The 7,482-nt window shown below is 38.8% G+C and overlaps 1 non-coding gene across 1 annotated transcript; it reads right to left on the minus strand.

Moving 5' to 3' along the window:
• Nucleotides 1-233: 233 nt before the first annotated feature.
• LOC122066046 lies at nucleotides 234-340 on the minus strand. The gene has a single exon (XR_006136209.1). It is a non-coding gene; the product is annotated as a small nucleolar RNA R71 (small nucleolar RNA).
• Between the last annotated feature and the right edge of the window lie 7,142 nt (nucleotides 341-7,482).

A 7,482-nucleotide genomic window follows, 5' to 3' on the forward strand; every position in this document is an offset into this window, starting at 1 on the left:
ATGGGCTGACCTCTGAGGATGCATAACTATTTCTAAGGGAATTTGAAGAGGTGTGTGTTCTAATTAAGATCCAACAACTTTCTGATGATATTGTTAAGCTTAGGTTCATCACTTTTGCATTGAAAGACCAAGCTAAGAAGTGGTTGTATGGGTTACCCACAAATTCCATAACCAAATGGGAACACTTCACAGTTGTCTTCCTCAAGAATTTTTTTCCAACTAACAAGACCAATAAGATTAGAAGTGATATCCTTCAGTTTAGGCAAAAGCCTATTGAGTCCTTTTCTAAACTTATGGAGAGATTCAAGGATCTACTCCAAGAATGCCCTCACCATGGCCTAACTATGGCATTTATGTCAAATAATTTATGAGGGTATTAATTACCCAACTAAACAAATGATAGAGTCTATGTGCCCTGGGGGATTCACATCCTTTACAGATGAAGGAAAGGCAAGGGAATTCTTACTTAACTTAGCTAACAAAACTCGTGAATGGGAATCAACCCAAGAAAGTGAAAGAACCATAGAAGGGAAAGTATATTTTGTGGATGGGTTAGTAGCCAAGGAAGCCCATTTGGATAGCCTAATCAAAGGGATTAAGGCTATTATTAGAGCCATCATCAGTCAATTTGGTTAAGATGTGTGCTTGGTGCCAGTCCCCCCTGGACATGTTATGGAAGAATGCCCTAACACCCCTGGGGGCACTTCTAATGATAATGCTAATGCCCTATATGAGAATAATCCATATAGTAACACTTACAATCCAAGATGAAGAAATCACTCAAATTTCTCCTGGAACCAGAGCAAGCAAGCAGGACTTCCAATTTCCATAATCAAGGTCAACCTGGACCCTAAAGCCCTCCTTGTGCCCAACAGCCTTTTGTCCAAAATACTTTTCCTAGGATAAATGTAGGACCTCAGGTTAGTTTTCCTAGGCCCCCTCTCCTATCATCTTATCAGCAACCCCCTAGGTTTACCAACACTGGAGAGGCAAGTAGAGTAAGTGATTTGGAAAAGAATATGACCTTCCTCATGATAAGCCATCAAAATCTTATAAGAGAACTCTCCCAAGTTGTCTTAATTTTACGTGAGAGGGAGAAGGGAACTTTGCCCAGTCAACTAGAGCCTAATCCTAGGCATTATCAGCTTGTTAGTTCATAAGCACCGCCTAATGCATTATTGAATATAGTACAAGGTTAGACCCAACAAGGGCCCTCCAACCAATGTCATGTTGTTTATGTCCTTAGGAATGGTAGAGAGTACCAATAGAGTGTTCCTAAGTCTTCCCCATCTATTACTCTTGTTAACTCTCCTTCTATTGAGGACACAAGTTTGCCTCTTGTTCCATGTTCGTTTGATAAACCTGAAGTAACTACAGATGATTTGGTTGAGGAAACCAAAAATAATTTTTCTTAAAAAGAGCAAAACCCTAATAGTCCTTATGTTCCCCCTATCCCCTTTCCTAATCGCTTGGTAAACAAAAAGAAGACTACTTCCATGGACAAGAATTTAGAAGTCTTCAAAAAGATAGTAGTGAACATCCCTCTTTTGGATGCCATATCCTGGATCCCCGCCTATGCAAAGGTCCTGAAAGATCTGTGTACTCACAAACATATCACTAGTGTGCCCAAAAAGGCGTTCTTGATAGGTAACATTAGTTCCATATTTACTCAGTCTATAGCCGCCAAGTATAAGGATCCAGGGAGCCCTATCATAGCCTGTGTCATAGCCAATACATACATTGAGCATGCCTTACTTTACCTTGGTACAAGTGTGAATCTTTTGCCTTATCATGTGTATAATTAACTAGGATTGGGAGAATTGAAAGCTACTAGAACTACCTTTCCGTTGGCAGGTAGATCTATTAAGATTCCTAAAGGGATGGTTGAAGATGTCTTACTTAAAGTAGGGGAATTTTTATTCCCTGTTGATTTCATTGTTTTAGACACCCAACCAATTGCGAACATTCGGAACTAGATCCCAATCATTCTAGGTAGACCATTTCTTGTCACCAGTAATGCCATAATCAATTGCAGGAACAGTAGTGTTTGAATTTTAAAAGTAACCGCAAGTGTATGGATCAGTGTAGCTAACGGGTCGAACACAAGGAGAGCAGCCACTTTATTTTAAGTTGCTTTTAGTAATGTGAAAGTGTAACAATTGAGTATTGTGATCTACTTTTAATTACTGTCCTAACACAAATGCATCTAAAAAGATCCTAACCAACACATCTAAGGAAATTGGAATTGAAATTGAAATAAAAATTGAACAACCTAACCATTCGTCATTTATGAATTTAAATACTCAAACTATGCAAATAAAAGGCAAATAACTGAAAGTAAAAGTGTTAAAATAAAAAGTGCTGAAAAGTAAATAAAAATGCAAATAAAGGGGACAAAGCCAAAGATAGGCACACAAGTAGGTTCCTCTACTTAGCCGAAGGGATGCACCATAAATAATATGAGCTTCCCTACTTGACCAGAGAGTTACTCTTACAAGGGTTGCTCTACTTAGTTTTAGGGGAATGGATGCAATATAAATAACGAAAGTAAAAGGATGGTTCCATGGTTAGAGAGGAGAAAAGCCAACATATGCATCTAGCCAAAGACCTTGGGGGAAAGGGAAAGCAATAATGTAAAACTGAAAATTTAAAACCTAATTTAAGAATGATGGGTAGCCAGAAGAGGGAATGAGAGGGGGTGAGAAGACTTATGAAGAACCCACTTACCTAAACTTCCATACTTCAATCTTTGAATTAAAATAACTTGATTGATTTGAAATAATACCAGCCCTAAAAACCAGATCTGAACTAAATCAAATCTGAAATTGCTAGGACTAGAGAAGATAAATTTAGAAGAGAAAAACTAAACTTGAAAGAGATGCTCCACAGCTTGTTCTTGTCACCTAGAACTAAGCCTAGAACTAGAAATTAAAATTATTACACCTTTGAATAACTTGAATAACATGAACCATAAAAATAAAATACATTGCATTCATTAAATAAAAACCAATTACAAAAGTGTTTAAAGCCAAAAGCAAAGGACAACTAAAACTAGAACTAGAGCACAATTAAAACTAGAGAAGAAAAGAGGAAAAGAGAAAACCCTAAAAGAGAGGTGTGCCCTACCCTTGTGTTGATTCTATTATATAGAGAATGGGGGAAGGAAGCCAATGATTTTAGCTTCTAAAAAGTATGATTTTTTTAAGATTCTTATTGATGAGGTGGAAAATAGGAAAGAAAATAAGGGTGAAAAGAAGAGAACGCCCAAGGTGATCTTTTAGGATGATTTTATGATGAAGTGGAGGTGAGAGAATGGAGAAAAGAGAAAAAATAGGGAAGAGAGAAGATCTCTATGATTTTTTTCTTTTTGTTTCCCTTTTTTTTATTTCTTTTTTTTCCTATTTTTCTCCTTTATTTCTTTCTTTTTCTCTCTCTCTTCAAACTTGCACAGAAACCCCCCTTACACGATTTCTACTTTACTTGCTTTGCTGATTCGGACATCTTTTATTTTAATTTGGACATCTTCTATTTTAATGGGAAATCTCATTCATGCCCTTGGTGCTTTAAGTAGGTGAGTAGGAGAGATAAAATCTTCCAAAAAAATCTCCAAAAAATAGAAGTCAAGAGGTTCGAACTTGAGACCTCCTAGTAGGCAAGTGATTTTTGCAAACCACAACCCACCAATTACATTAGGTAGTTATTGTTACCAAAAAAGAATCTTCAATCACTCATGGGGGTCCATCAATCCTTGTTGGCATCTTAGAATATTCTTTATATTCCTAGGACAACTGCAGACGGGCTATTTCTGCATCTCAGTTCAATTCTGATCCATTATTCTTTTTTCTGACCCAAAAAGAATAATCACTTGTACGGGTGATCAAACGAATGTGTACTTCTAATGCAACACATCTATCCTGCTCAGAATTTTATCTTCTTTGCAGCCATAAAAACAAACGGAGCCTCTTTATGTGTAAAATTGGAGATACAATGCCTAATAGACTTTAAGGCCTTGGAAATATAAAACCTGCAAAAAGAAAGTAAAACCCAAGGTAGCTCTATTCTGAATATGTAAAATGCATGCTTTACTACCTAAGATTTCACACATAAATGTGCTCATCGGTACCATAAATTTTTTTTGGCAACACTTCTGTGGATTTTAATGTCCTTAGGTTGTGTAAGCAACCAAATCCCCATGAGGAGGAAGCTCATATGCTCCAAGAAATTCGAGATTCTATTAAGACTTATTTTGATATTGACTTTGATTATGAATTTCAAGAGTGTATGGAACAGTTGGGTGAATTTGATGAAGGAATTATTTCTAAGGTTTGGAGTCTCCAATCACCTATAGAGCCCATTGGACCCTTATTTATCTTAATGCCTAAGCCTTCCATTGTTGAACCCCCTAAGCTTGAGTTAAAGGAGTTGCCCTCCAATCTTAAGTATACTTTCTTAGGTAAGGATCACACTCTTCTAATCATCATTACTTCTGATTTGACTTCAAGTCAAGAGGAGTTGATTGAGCTTCTAAAGGAAAATAAGGAAGCCATAGGATGGATAATGGCTGACATCAACGAAATTAGCCCTTCTATTGTTCAACGTCATATTCACCTCATTAAGGGGTCCACAAACCTTCAACGAAACCCCAGAGTAGAGCTAACCTAGTGATGAAGGAAGCCATTAAAAAAGAAATACTTAAATTGATAGATAATGGGATTATTTATCCCATTTTGACAGGGGCAAGCATTTTTGCAATAGATCATTTGAGGCTGTCACACCCCACTCCTGGCAGACCCAATTTACCATTTGGAATACTAGAGGTGTAAGTAAGACACATACTTGTCTTACAACCTACCAGGATCTCTGATGGCATTACCATAACATTTTCACAATCTCACAACACAAACCAATATAAGCAGTGGAATCAGAATATATTAGCAGAATTATAAATAAAATGAGAAAACATATAATGGTAATATAATAGCAATAACAGAGTTATTCTGCTACATTCATCCATGATATACAATATAATCTCAAGAAAATATACAATCCATAACTATATCCAAAAGTAACAAAAGATGATCAATCTCACGGTGCGGCATAAGCACAGTGTTCGCAAGCACAATCCTGATCATGCTCCTCCGCTTCTGGCATCTACCAGTCGCTCACACCATAGTCCAACCAAGAAGATACTGGGTCGCCCACCATTGGCACCATAGTAACTGCAACATCATCTAAAAAGGGGTGTATACATGGGGTGAGCTTTCCAACTCGCTCAGTGAGGGGTGGGGTCAAACACATCCAAGCAAGCCGATAGCAGTAATAATTTATGATGTATGATTGCAAAAATTAAAAACATAGTCCATGATGCTCGTGATGCAGTTCATTTATTTATTATCCACCTAACAATACAAACTAAGTCTGGTAAATGCTACTACGGTACATTAGGCTGTATCCCTCGTCTTAGAAACGACATTGACTACGCAGCGATACAAATCCTAGCTATGATTAGAATCCTGCCAGTTCCCGTATGCGTCCATGGGTCACCCAGCAAGCCCTGATAACCCCCTCCTGGTAGTCATGGTATCGGTAATACATCGGCCATGCTAAATAGGTTCCCACCTCCAGCAATAATCACATTGTACCGTAGGAGTGACACTTCAGAAAGACACATCAAACATACCACAATGGGTTATCCAACACCTCAACCCCTGTTGGCAAGGGTACATAGCATAGGGAGTGATACCTAGCCATATGCATACATATGCCTTCATAATGATACAGTTAGTATAGATTACACGATACCGGAGAGACCTTGGCCACAAAGTGTAATCCATCTCCAAATACAGTCCCGGGTATATGATACCAGAGAGACCTTAGTTATAAATTTTAACCCGAGATCGTTTACCTAATCTAGTATACATATCACAGTTGAGTACTCAACATCGGCAAGACCTCGGCCACGAAGCGTATCCATTTCCAAATGTAGTCCTGGGGTACACGATACCAGCGAGACCTTGGCCACAAAGTGTAACCCATGACTATAACTAACTCTAATTCACATAATCAATGCATGAATGCATACATACGGCAATCACGGTATCGATACCACCGCGGCCACGCTGGACTCTATCTCACACACACACATACATCCAAACACACGACGATCACGGTACTGGTACCACCTCGGCCATACCAGATCCTGTCATACATTTCCATACAATTCATATTAAAATTGTAAAATGACAATGTAGCATATCATAATCGTATTTGAATAATTACAATTAAACATATAATTTTAAACATGTGAGCAATTTAATGATAATAAACATTTTAAAAATAAACATTGTCCATCCCTCACCTATTTTACGATCGGGTGTGTTCGGGTTTAAGTATGGCAATCGATTGATCAATTTAATTCTGGCTTCGGGGCATGTGTGCTTCACTGTCCTAGACACAAATGGAATCGTATATTAGTACACATCAGAAACATCAGGAGGGACCCACACAGGTCACCCCAAAGGGTACAGACACAGTTCTTAGGTGAAAGTACTGTCACTGGAAACACCCATCGAAAATAGGGTATTTTCATGGGAAATATCAGTCTTGTTTCCAGTGGAGGTGACAGAGAGCACTTAAGGCTCATATGTCCACCAGAAACAACCCATCGAAAATAGCTATGGTGTTTCTTGCGCCATATTTTCGGTGGACACAGAAAGGTCTAACTCAAATTAGGGCTTTTCGGCTCGGGCCCGATTGTCAGGATTTATTCTATGGAGTTTATAAGGGATGTTCCTAGCATCATTCTAAGCCAAGAACAATTCCCCCAAGCCATTTGGGAGATATGTCGATTGAACGATCGAAACCCTAGTTAGTCTTTTGGCATTACATGTTGTCGAAGCTCACTGGGCTTGGTTTGAGCTCGGCAACCACACTGGGAGGGTAGAACACCCATTCTACAACCTTAACATAGTTTGTACATCAAGATTCCATCCATACCTAGCTTTTTCTATGTCAAAATGAGGAGAGAGAGTGATATGGGAGGTTGTACTTTCCTCCGACAACTATTCCAACAACAAGGTGACAGCCGGCACCAAGGTAGGCCTCCAATCCCCTTCTTCTTCCTCTTCTTCTTCCTTCCTCTCATCTTTCTCTCATCCCCTATGTTGGGCACAAGGGAAATGAGGAAATGAATCCTCATTTCCCAACTTATAACTTAAGTGGGCCTTGAGGGTCTGTTTGGTTTGGACCTCTTTTAAACCAATTGGGTTAAATGAAATTCAGGGAATGAGGACTCACCCATTTAGGTCCATAAGGTGCTCACATCACGAGAAAAATTTGGAGGGTGATTTGGGATCATCCGAAGTCATTTACGATTCAAGTGGCGGGAACCACGGGCATCGAAAACTTGATATTAACCTGTCAACTCACCAGAAACAAGCACCAGATTAGGCCCAGCCTGCTTCCAGTGGCTTGTTTCTAGTG

This window comes from Macadamia integrifolia, unplaced genomic scaffold, assembly GCF_013358625.1.
Source record: "Macadamia integrifolia cultivar HAES 741 unplaced genomic scaffold, SCU_Mint_v3 scaffold22, whole genome shotgun sequence".
In the NCBI taxonomy this organism is placed as follows: domain Eukaryota; kingdom Viridiplantae; phylum Streptophyta; class Magnoliopsida; order Proteales; family Proteaceae; genus Macadamia; species Macadamia integrifolia.